We start from the raw sequence: 13,011 nt of genomic DNA, 5'->3' as shown, positions 1-13,011 counted from the left end.
GGTGGCCACTAAGGTTATTGAACAGAGCAGACGCAAAACTGTACCTGAGCAACAAGCCCATTGGCAGGACAAAGCAATCACAAGAGAGGAAATTGCCACAGCCATTGACATGCTCAAGGTCAAGAAATCGCCCGGCAAAGATGGCCTCCCAGCGGAATTCTTCCAAACCTTCAAAGAATTTCTGATAGAGCCCCTTCTCAAAATCTGGAATGAAGCCCTCCTCTTCGAAGCCCTCCCCCACACTGTCAATGCAGGAATCATTAAACTTATACACAAAAAAGAGGACAGGGACATTATAACCAACTGGAGACCGATCACTCTCCTCAATAGCGCTTACAAGATCTTTGCCAAAGCTCTTGCTTTAAGGCTGAAAGATCATATGAATGATTGGATAAGACAGGAACAGAAGGGATTTATTAAAGGAAGGTACATTCTGGACACTATAATCACGCTTTGGGAAACTATGGAATATGCAGAAGAATCAGAGCAGGATTACATTTTCTTTAAAATAGACTTTGACAAAGCCTATGATAGACTTAGATGGGACTATATGCTGGATGCTCTGAAACACATGGGTTGTGGCCCTAGATTCTGTAGCATGGTTAAAACCTTATTGGGCAATGCTTCTGCACAGGTTTGTGTCAATGGAGATTTGACACAAGCCTTCAAATTGTCAAGATCCATCAGGCAAGGCTGCCCTCTGGCCCCCCTGCTGTATGCAATAGCGGCGGATGGACTCAATTGGCTTATCCATGACAGAATAATCAAAGGTGACCTGAAAGGTATTTTACTTGGTAATGGAGTACAGGTGTGCACGGAAATGTTCGCAGATGACTCCAATGCTCTTGTGGAAAATGAAGAGAACAGCATAGACACCTTTTGGGAATGTTTGCAAACCTACTGCAAGGCCTCTGGCTCAGTGATCAACCACAACAAAACAGGGATCAGAACCAGCATTCAGCCCCTGCCTAACTGGCTCCTACAAGAAGGATGCAAGGTTATCCAGGATGGTGAAATTATTAGGATTCTTGGAATACCTATGGGATTCAGAGTGTCACTAAGGAAAAGATGGCAATGGGTCATGCAAAAACTTGAAGTCAAGCTAAAAAAATGGCAAAATAGACAACTGAATATGGCAGCTAGGAAAATGGTGCTTAACCACTGCATCATTCCAACTGCAATCTACTTCTTGAGCTGTTGGAGACCTCCTGAAGAAGATGTGAAGATGTTCTTGTCCCTTTGCAGGAACTTTCTCTGGGGAGGAGACCCGTGGGTAAAGAAAGTGGCCAAAGTGAAATGGGAAATCTGCTGCCTCCCCACTGAGCTTGGAGGATTGGGAATTCTAGACATAGTAGAATTAGCTGACAGACTGGCAGCCAAATGGATTCTGAGAGGATTAATGCACCAGGACAAGAGTTGGGCGTGGCTTCTCAACAGGAAAAATCACATGTTTGCTCTTAGAGGCCAACATAGATGGAAAAACCTCCCCCATCTAACCATTATTGGAAGCAAACACGGGATAAACCTAAAAGGATCGGAACTGGTGGTTTCGATATGGAAGGTCTGGGGGAAGGTGAAAGGGCAGTTGGAGTTAGCCACGGCCCTCAAAGATTTGCTGGGATTGCATCCTCTCGAGTCCATATGGTGGCCTGCCCTTGATCTGCCACCAACGGATACTCAAGATTTGGAAGGGGCTCTGAAGCTGCACAACATGGGCATTAAGATATGGGCAGACCTGTGGGACAGAGAAAAGAAAACATGGCTAGCAAGAGCGGATCTCATAGCTAAACACAACCTCTTAGACTCACAGCTGGACACTGTTGGGAGAAGACTGATGCTATGGCAGAGGGAAGACTGGTGGCTAATGACAATAGAGGACCCCCCCAAGTTGAAGGCCTTCCAGTGGAGATCCCAAAGGTACATTTGGCCTATCCCTCCCATAGTCTCCTCCCCTCCTGTCCATCGGTTTCTTAACCAAAGATGGAATATCCTCAAAGACAGAAGACAATGGTATTTTCTCTTTAAGTCCTTATGGGGGAAACATGTGGAACCTAAGAAAGCCTGCCTAGCTTGGCTTATCATGTACAGAGCCATCTGGACACAGACAAAGGCTCTTGCTATCGGGAAGGGCAATGGTACTTGCAGCAGATGCAACAAAGAAGAAGATGATGTCCACATATTTCTTTTGTGCCCTGCCATAGAGCTAATGGTTAAGAAACTTAATGAATATGTGGCTAGTTGGGGGCAAACATCACTGTCATGGAAACATCTGCTCATTGGTGATTCAATAGGATGCTCTACGGAGCTGTGGACTGTAATTAGAACAGAGATTCTCTGGTTCTTTTGGCTTGAAAGACTAGCGGCCTTATACAATGGCAGTACTCGGAATACTAACACCCTCAAAAGTCAGCTCACCTCTGCTGGAGAGAGATTCTACCTGAGGAAGCTCACTGCCATTGAGACCAAAATTTCAAGAGCTAAAGTCCAGATTGAAAGGTCGGCCATGAACATTTAGGCGAAGATAAAGCTACTACAGCTACAAGAAAAGAGAGAGCAACTCGTCAAGATTGATCTCTCCTATGTTCTAAAGCTCCAGTACCTATAGGAAACTTAGGTATGATATAGAAGCCAGCTTGTAACTCAGTACTTTGGTAATCTGTAATCCCCCATGAATCCCGGTATGTAACTCAGTACTTTGGTAAATTGTAACTCCCCCATGATTCCATGTATCAGGAGCTTGGCCAAAGCTAAATCTCCGACTCTTGTAACCTGTATTGTCTTTTTTCAGTAATGAAAATGCCTTTTATTGAAAAAAAAATTAAAAAAAATAATAATGGTTTCTTATGAACATTGGTTATGACCCATAAGGTAAACACTGCACAAAAGTCGCAATTACGCCCAATACACTTTTGATACATGGACCGCCTAGCCACATAGATTTGGAGCTGAATCCTACATTTCATTAAAACATAGCATAATAGAAACTTGTTGGTACTAGTTTTTAAAATTTATGGATGGAAGAGGCTTGATCAACAACTTTGTGAGGCATTGTGCACAATACTGCCAATCTAAAAGCAGACTTATTTTTTGAGTCTTTTATCATCAAATATCTATAGTGGTCTATTTATACAGATCTACTTTAGCATGGAGGCTTCACAAAAACCGGTGTAGCATATGCGCACAAGCATATATTTAATAATATTCTCATAGTAAGTTAAATTTTTTTGTTATCCATGATGCATCGAAACAAAAGCTCTAGGTTCAGATCCACATGTAGTTGTGTCTCTATATAGATCTACTTCAACATTGGAGCCATTAAAAACCAATGTAGCATATGCGTACTAGCATATATATATTTTTCAATACTCGCCTAGTAAGTTAACATTTTGTGCTTTTGGCATAATTAAGCTCTTTCCATATCCATACATATATACATGCTATTATTTTCTACTTTGAATATGTATATGGGTGGTTGCAATATGAGGGTACTCACTTTCGTCTCTCTTAAATTGGGACATCGATTTCGTCTCTCTTAAATTGGGACATCGATTACCTCGATCGTGATATCGCCATCAATTAAAACACAAGACGTGCCTCTTGAGCCTCAAACGCCATATCTAGAACGAGATACCAACTAACACCACGCCATGTCACCGCCGCCACCACATTCTCTCGATCGAGATATGCATGCCACTCGGATCCACATCAATGCCACGATGAATCCCTCTCGACATGACCGCTCAAATGTACATTCAGCAACATATTCAATGAGGCCATCTCCATCGTCCACATATCTTGAATGATTTAAGGAAATATCATCTCGGCCATTGACAAATCTCATTCAAGGTATAGAGATGTGATCTCATCCATCCACATATCTCATTCGAGATACCAAGATGAAATCAAAGCCATTGAAAAACATCAAACGAGATACATCTACACAATCTGACCCATCCATTCACGCACATTTGAAGATGCGATCCCAGTCATTTGTATATCTCGATCGAGGTATGAAGTGAATCTGGAGACCATCAAACATACCTCAATCGTGGTACTTACCCAAAATCTAAGCCGTCCATGTACCTCGAACGAGGTACTTAATTCAAATCGCAGTCGTTGATCCCTCACCAACCCTAAAATCAAATGTATATCTTGGCCATTTATCTCACTAATCCTAAAACCGCACGTACATCTTGAGCGTACATCTTGCAAACCCTAAAATGCATGCCACCGAACCTCGATTGAGGTTATAAAACCGAAAAGTTTTTTTTTTTAGCACGTTTCTCTCTCCTTGCTCTCTTGATTTGGACTAGCAATTAGTGGGCTAATTAGTATTGTTTATAACTTCATTAGTACTACTTAGCACTAAGCATTGGACCTTTCACATTAGCCCTTCACATTGATATACCCATTCGTGTTAGGCGTAGGTTCTAGCATGGAGTCATGCGAGGAGGACTGCTCGTCTATTGTGGACCTCATCGTGGAGATAGACTACAAGTTAGTGGCTATCCGTATAGGACTCCTAGAGACACAGCATCTACATTACATATCGTGTTGGACTTGGAGGCGATGCTATCGTCCCTTCATAGCCTTCACAATATTGTTTATGTAGATGAGTGGATAGCTCACCATCGCACTGCTCCTTCACAATATTGTTTATGTAGATGAGTGGATAGCTCACCATGGCCCGACAGATCATCCAGTCTGTGATCTTGGTCCGATTAGGGATGGAGCCTAATTAGACCTTTTCCTTGATAGTCGTGGGATGCGGCCTGGGAGGAATCCCCTTACTATTTCGCGGTGTTCGTAATCTCGTATGGCGGCACATATCTAAAGTCGATATGTTTCTGCATATAGGAGAATGCCGAATAACTGCCAGATTCCCATATACTTTGCAAAGCAATTATATGCAGAGTTTATTTTAGGGAAGGAGGTGGAATACACTAGCCATCGGCCTGATGGCGGTGCTGACCGAGGCTATCTCTAGGACCAGGGTAGGTGGCCTCCACCAGCCCTTCATGTAGCTCCTATAGATCCTGCATTTGTGCCTTTGTCGATGGTCGAGGCTCTTTGCACCCAGGTGGGTATATCAATGTACGGAGTACCACAGAGAGCATCAAGCACACGTGGTGCGCTTGCTCTCACGATCAATATATCGACGACAGATGTAAAGGTATTTACACATTTATTTTTTCTTAAGTTTTTTCATAGTCATTTGTTTAAATGTTTACATGTACTTTTCTATATTTTTAAAATGAGCGGCATTGTTGATTATGTCATGTAGGGTCCCACACCTACCAGAGAGACTCACTCAGGAGTTGATAGAGGCGAGATCAGAGATTGACCACCTTACAGCTACATTGCGAGAACGGTAGAGGCAACCACTGCAGAGACACACCATGTGGTGAGAGAGTCTGACATCTAGCAGCAAGTAGGTAGGTTTCTCTTGTACGTAAAAGAGTTATAATTAAGGTCTAAAGTTATAATTTTTTTTAAGTAATACCTAATGAGAGAGACTTATCAATTATTTGTATGCTGTACTTTTTGAGTTGGTTGGATTTGAAGTAGAGAGTTCTAGAGCTAAGGTGGAGCAGCACATGATTATGGAAGAGGATTGCACATCATAGGCAGAGCACTTGATACTGCATGTTCAAGAGTTCCGTAGATCTTCAAACGTGATAGTGCCTTACTTGCCTCTATATCTACGGCCTGTACAGAGGTTTTTCGACGACCTCTCCCTCAGGATAAACTACCATTCCTCCGTGATGCCTACTACATGCTCTATGCTTCGAGAGGACATTGACAGTACTGCTGGATATGCTCTGGGATGTGGACATTTTTTTCATTTGTCTTGCAATCACGCAGGAGCTAGTATGCTTCTTTGCATGTCCCTCTTGCCGCGCATGTGTCACCATAGCGACATACAAAGTTTTGGGCATTCACCATCTTCACCACCCAAGCTTCGCTCGAGTAGATGCTAGGATTGGAAGAAGGAAACTTGACTTTACCTCAGCCTACTGACCTAGGACTTGACGTCCCCGATGACAGAGATCAGGAGCTTGAGGTGCCTCCAGAGATTGAGTGGAGTAAGTGCACACGAGTTTGATGCATACCAGAGAGTTCATCAATATTGCCATATGAAGCCATTCTATATTAATCACATTTGGTAGAGGTTCCAAGATAGGTGGAAATGGCAAGCATCTATTTTCTCTTCTGAAAGCTCTTCTGAGTTCTCTCATCCTTTCATCTATTGATTGCATCCTTGTATCTCCCAATCCACTTCTCCACTATGAGACTATTTAGAATGCAGAATGTATTCACCTTGTGGTGTAATGCTTCATCCAGTCTTCGTTGCCTTCCTTTTCCCTGAGGCACATTAGTGATTAGTCACTCATCCTCCTCATTGCTCCATAATTGCGGCATGGAAGAATCTATGAGAGATAGATGTTTTGAGATATACATAAGAGACTCTTGCATCAACCATCCCTCTGCCATGCTTATGTCCTTTCTCTTTGTCTCACAAAGTTCTTCAAGATTTTCATGAACCTTTCACGGAAAAACATCCATCGAACATGAACAACGCCACTTCTGAGAATTGTTTTAGGGAAGTTTTCCTCGATTATATACATTTCCTCAATAGCATTGAGGATGTAGGATCTATCTCCTTTAAGGATATGTACCTACATACATAGCAATTACGTGTACTTACCAATATATAACTTGTGAGCACATAAGAATTCCAAATAAGCAATATAACTTAGTGAATTGAAGAGAAGATTTATACCTCACCAAGCTTCCGATTTTATAAATAGCCTCTCTCACCTTCTGGTCTCCACAACCAACTATAGCAATTGGAAAAATAAACTATGCATAGAAAAAATTAGAAGTTAGTATATGAGCTTACAAATTATGTACCACTGTAAAGAAAAAATGAAAAAGCAAATATTTATATACTTGTAATATCTTGTGCCAATCATGTGTCTTGGGGCCATATAATTGTTCCTCTCCTTTCTTTTTGGTCTTTGTGATGGCACCCTTCAATGAAGGCATTACTCCCGTTGGTGTACGAGAAGAGGCGATCACACTTTTCACCTTATTATGCTCCCTCTTGGTTAATACCTATGGTGTATTTGGTAGGACTATTTTAACACTCTTACCTTCAATTGGCCATGCACTTTGAAGGCATCCAATGTTTTGTAAGTCATTCCTTGCACCCTTTGTATCACTTTTACTAATTAAATGGTCCCAAATATTTGTTTCCACATTCTTGAAGATATGCATGGGATCTAAGAGATGATTAATCTTCATGTCACACCAATATGGAAGTCAAACACTACTAGCCATTGGGGACTGTAGCGAGGGTGTTAAAAATATACACCGTCGCTTACACGATGACGAATGCGTTGCTTAAGCGATCTAATGTCGCTTAAGCGATGTAAAAAAATTATTTAAAAAAATATGTCGCTTATGCGATGCTTTTTTTTGAATCGCTTATGCGATGCTGTTGAACGATGTTTTTTGCGACGCTTGCAGACTGACTAGCGTCGCATAAGCGACGTTAATTTTAAAAAAAAAATCCTCGCGTATGCGATGTTTTTTTGGCTATCGCTTAAGCAACGCTACGCATTTTTATACTCCCGCGCTCACCGAGAACCTCATTTCTCTTCGACGGGAGAGCACGGAGAGGTATGTATGTGTGTGTTTGTATATATGTATATGTGTGACAAGTGAGAGCGTGCGTCTCTCTCTCTCTCTCATGCTCTCTCTCTCTCTCTCTCTATATATATATATATATATATATATATATATAGATATATAGATATATATATATATCTATATATATATATATATCTATATATATATATATATATATATATATATAGAGAGAGAGAGAGAGAGAGAGAGAAAGAAAGAAAGAAAGTTATATTAACGTCCACGGGAGGCCGAATCCGATCTATGGGACAGATCAGGTACATCCATTTACATTCCACTCTAGGTATTGATGCCAAAGAGGCATAAAACTGAAAAAAAATAACTCAAAATGAACTCTTAAGACTCTTAAGAGTTTAAATTACAATGGGTTCTATTGCATCTAGTTTGAAATTGAGGTTCAAAATAAAAATAGCTATATTTCATCCATGGATGGATTTGCTCTTGAGGGGGGTGGGGTACGGAATTCTTTAATTTGTATATTGCCCATTTGCCATTCTTTCTTGCTTCTTTAACTTTATTCAGCTCTACCGATCTGTTCTTGAGTTGTAGTAGCGGGGTGAGTTCATCAGCTATCCATACCTTTGTCCCTTGGAGAGACCTTGTTTGCTTCATCACTGCTATTTTCTCATTGTTGTCCGTATAGGAGACTTTTGCCTGTGTACCCTTTACTATGATAGAGATAGGGTCTCCTAAGTCCACGAAGGGGACTACTTTGCTCAGTTGTGCTGTAAGTACATCTGTATCTAATATGTAGTCTTCTCGAAGCTCTTGAGCTATGTTTGTCCTATCCTAGCATTGAGGAAGACCATCGACTCTGATTACCTTTTTATTACTTTCCATTCGTTCCTTTTCTTTGACCGCTGATATGACTTCTTTAACAAAATATTGTGAGTTAAGTGAATTTACCTTTGAAACATGGTTTGTCGTTTCTCTTTGTAGTGTTGTAGGTATGGGTCCTTCTCGTGCTTCCTCTTGCTTCGTCTTCATGGCTTGCACTTGCACTTTCAGTTCGTTGATTTGTTCATCTTTCTTGATAGTCTCGTGTTTTAGTGCTGCATTCTCCCTGGAGTTTCTTCAGTTCTTGCATGAGGTAGGCTTCCCATGGTGGTCGGCTTGCTCACGGGTGGAGGAATGGGTGGTAATCGTGAAGCGGTGACTGAGGCAAAAGACTTCTTACTTTCCATGTGTTGCTGCTGGATAAAGGAGAGGGTTGTTGACGCACGCTCTCTCTCTCTCTATATATATGTATATATAGAGGGAGAGAGAGAGAGAGAGAGTGTGTGTTCGTATATATATATATATAGAGAGAGAGAGAGAGAGAGAAAGAAGAAAGAAAGAAAACTATATTAACATTCTTTAGAGGCCACATTTGACCTATAGGACTAATCAGATACATCCATGTGATTACATTCCACTTCGGGGGCAACAAAATGAAAATAGAGATAAAACTAAAAATAGTTTAAATTCCCTACATGACCATAGGAGAATCCTAGATTACATGAAGGATTTCTCTAGCAGCTACTCTTCATTACTACCATGTTTGGTTGTCCTAAAATCTGCAAAATAACAGCTCTACCTCTACGATAGACTGCCCATTTTTCTTGTTTCCTTGCTTTGTATATTGAGTTCTTGTTTCCTGTTTTTTAGTTATGTGGCTGTGAGTTCATCCACCATCCACACCTTCGTTCCCTTAAGTGACCTTTAATTTTGTCTTTCATATCTGCGTACCTCAAAACCACATGTTTTCCTTTGCCACTGAGGGATCTCCAATGTTGATGAAAGGGATAGCTCTACACAGCGTTCTTTGTAGAATCTCGCATTCTGGGACCTAAGTATCATTCGCAATCTCCTCGTTCTCCAATACCTCCACCTATTCCCAACCCTCTCACAAACCACCCACCCTAATTTCTTTTGCAATCCATTGCTGCTCGTTCTCTTCATTAATCTGTGATATTACTTCTTTAATGAGAATTTCTTTAGGCTATGGATCAAGTAAATTTACCTGTGTGATTTTCTCCCTGTTTTCTTTTTCATGTGGTTGTTCCTTAATCTGTTTCTGAAGGGTTGTAAGATTTGTTTTGTCTGATGTAGTTCATTTTGCAAGGCTGAATTTGTTTGCTGAAGATGTTGAATCATGCTCACGAGGTACCGCTCCCATGGTGATGGTTTTTCATTGGGTCTGGTATAGGAGGGGAGATAAGGGTTTCGAAGAAGGTTTTCTTGCTAGCCATGTCAAACTGCTAGACTGTTTGAGAGGTTGCTCTTCACGAACCCCACCCCCATGAGGTGCAAGCCCTTACCTGCTTGGCGGTGGGTTACAACCCTACCCTACAACTAAGGTGCGCAGGTGGGAAATAGGTGCACAAGTGCGTATGTGAGTAGCAGGAGAGATGGGCAACGGGAAAAAGAGAGAGATAGAGGGAGAGTTATGTTGCTGCCTTGGGGGCCTGACCAGGGGCGGGTGGGAAAGTGGAGTGGAACCAGCAGCAAAATGAAGAGTGGGGGCTGAAAGTATGCTATTGTGGTTTGCCGCTGTATGTATGTATTGATCCAGGCAATCAGCCATAGCCTGTATTTTCCTGTGCATTCCATAGCCTCCAGTGAGCTTGTTTTTGGCTGCATGATTCCGCATGCGACCTGACCTGTATCTCTTTGTGTTGGGTTTTCTATTGGGTTCACATGACCTGGTACCATCCATGGGTAAAATAACTGACTGCTTTGATCAATTTGATGCTCCCACATTAGTAACCATTGCATGGGTGTAGTGGGGACTGTGTTGAGTTCCATGAAATCCCCATACTCACCAAAAATGAAACATACACAAGTATTCCAATGTTCTTGTTGATTGTGCTCGTCCTCTACATTAATCATGCCATTGTTTGAGACGATCCAATGCAACATTCTAGAACGCCAAACTTGATAGCACCCAAGCTTAGTTGTGTTGTGTGTCACGCCCCTGTGTTTTTCTTTGGACAGTATGCAGGTGTGCACGGGGACGTGGTGGACAGTGTGAATGGCATCAGATTGGAGTTAAAAAGGAAGCCCTTGTGTGGACAACCCCAAGTGTGAAGGGGGCAAAGAGACTTTAATTTAAAAAGGTTTTATAACCTTTGGTGGGCAAAAATTAAAGTTATAAAGGTTTTAAAATCTTGGGTGGCCCAAAAGCTATTTTGGCAGGCTACTCCACTTTTGGAGGATGTGTTTTTTTTTCTTTCTCATGCTTTTGGGAGAGGCCTACTTAATCTGGAGTGTGCGCTTTTCTCCTAGAGAAGGCTGCTGCGTAGGGGCTGAACTGTGTGTGGGTCTCTCCCTCTCTTTGGTGAAAAGTTGCGCGGGGCTGGAGGACAAGAGATGGGCTGAACTACAGGTGTGCTTCAGGGCTGCAGTAGAGGAGGGTGTGCATTTTCTCTCTCTGGAAAGTGGCAGCGCTACAGTACATACAGGGCCGACTGAACCTCTCTCTCTCTCTGTGGCGACTATCAGCTTGGATTGCACGTGGCTGGACTACACGTGGACTGAACAGAGAGTCGAATATCACGTTCTTGGGCTGTTTGCGGGTGGCGCACAGAAGCTGAACTGCACGTGGGGGTTCTCCCCTACTTGCTACTAGTTGGGCTGAGTGCTGAAGGGGTACACATGCTTATGGAGGGGCTGGCGGCCTGTTTTTGGGTGTTTTTCTGTGTGCGCAAAAGTTGAGGGCTGAATAGTAGAAGGAGGGCTGAAGTTGCGGCACATGCTCTTTTCTCTCTCTCGCTTGATACACAGGAGGGCTGGATTGCAGGCAAATACAATCGTTGGGACATGCATGTATAGAAGAATAGTCAAGTCCAAGACTACTTATCATCTTCTTCACCTCATCATGTGATGTAGGAAGGGAATTGCTTGTCGACAAGAACTTCTGAGAGAGTAGACTGCAAAGTCCATTAAAAATATGATCAATAAGAACAAAACATATTGTGATTACTCCTAAAATATTTAGATTTAAAAAAATGTTAGATTGTTACATACTTCAAAAGTGCTGAAATGGATATATTACTCCATTCAAAATGGTTTTGAAGATTCAGAATAAGTAAGCTTGCACTGAGTCGTGTCAGTTGGCTTCCTACGTAGATACGCTTTAGAGTTTCTTCTCGAAAATACTTCTCGTTATTAGGAATATCGCTCGCACTATTATTTTGATACCAATCCTCAATAAAATCAGACATGCCATCCTCGTCATCAAAGATATGGTCCCACACATTATTGAAGTCCTGAGAATATTATTTTTTTAGTCTTGCATATGCATTAGGATCACTCCTGCGTGGGATCCTCATGCACTCTATTGACATGTGCATGTGAACGTTGATTTGTGATATTGTCGATGTCACAATCCGGAATCCACATATTTGAAGGCAATATCGATAGCATGCTTCTATATAAAAGAAAAGATAGATACAAAACAGTTACAGACAATAAAAAATGATTATCAAATTAAAATAGAGACAGTAGAGAATGTGGTGCAAATTAAACTATAGAATTAGGGTACAAGAGGTCCAATAACATTAGGAAATGTATACAATGAAGCTCTCAATCCTCATCTAGTAAGGATGCTCGTGGAGGTCTACGCCATTCATAATTGACCAGCAATTCATCACCAGCATGTAATGATCCCGGGGGGTTCACCTAAAAGTATGTAAGTGTAGCACGTCAGTTCATCTAAGAGGGGTATTTAAATTCCAAAAAGTTACAGGTTTACATATACAGGAGGGGCTTTTTTATCCAATTTTGAAAAAAAGTTGTAAGTTTCTTAAGAAAGAGGGGTCATTTTATTAGCGTGTGACATGTAAGTAGAGGGGGTTTTTTATTACCTCTTGAACGCACGTGATATGCAACATTTTTTAAAGGTGAACCCCCCGAGGTAATGATCTAATAGCATTGACAACTATGTATCTTTCTATATCCCTGCTCATATGTTCTGGTTCATAACTATTCTCACACTCCACAAACGTGCAATTGGTTCTTGAACTCATCCCTCGACTACTATTGATTAAACCTGCTATGTTTCCTTTCAGAGTAAGGTATTCCATCAATATAGAGTCTAAACTGACAAAACGCGTGTATAGACGCTTGTATTAGCGCATCTAAGCGCAGCTAAACTGATAGAACGTGTGTATACGCCCGTGTATCAGCACGTCTGAACGGTTCTATACACGCACATTTACACGCATGTCTCTGGCCCCCCGCGATTATACACGCGCTGATACATGGGCCCGCTACTTTTTTTCACAAGTCATTTTTAGCGGCTAGGAGTGCGGGTAT

This window comes from Cibotium barometz, chromosome 12, assembly GCF_041138505.1.
Source record: "Cibotium barometz isolate CiBa-2024 chromosome 12, ASM4113850v1, whole genome shotgun sequence".
Lineage (NCBI taxonomy): Eukaryota > Viridiplantae > Streptophyta > Polypodiopsida > Cyatheales > Cibotiaceae > Cibotium > Cibotium barometz.
The sequence above is the reverse complement of the archived record's forward strand: the minus strand, read 5'-3'. Positions refer to the sequence as shown.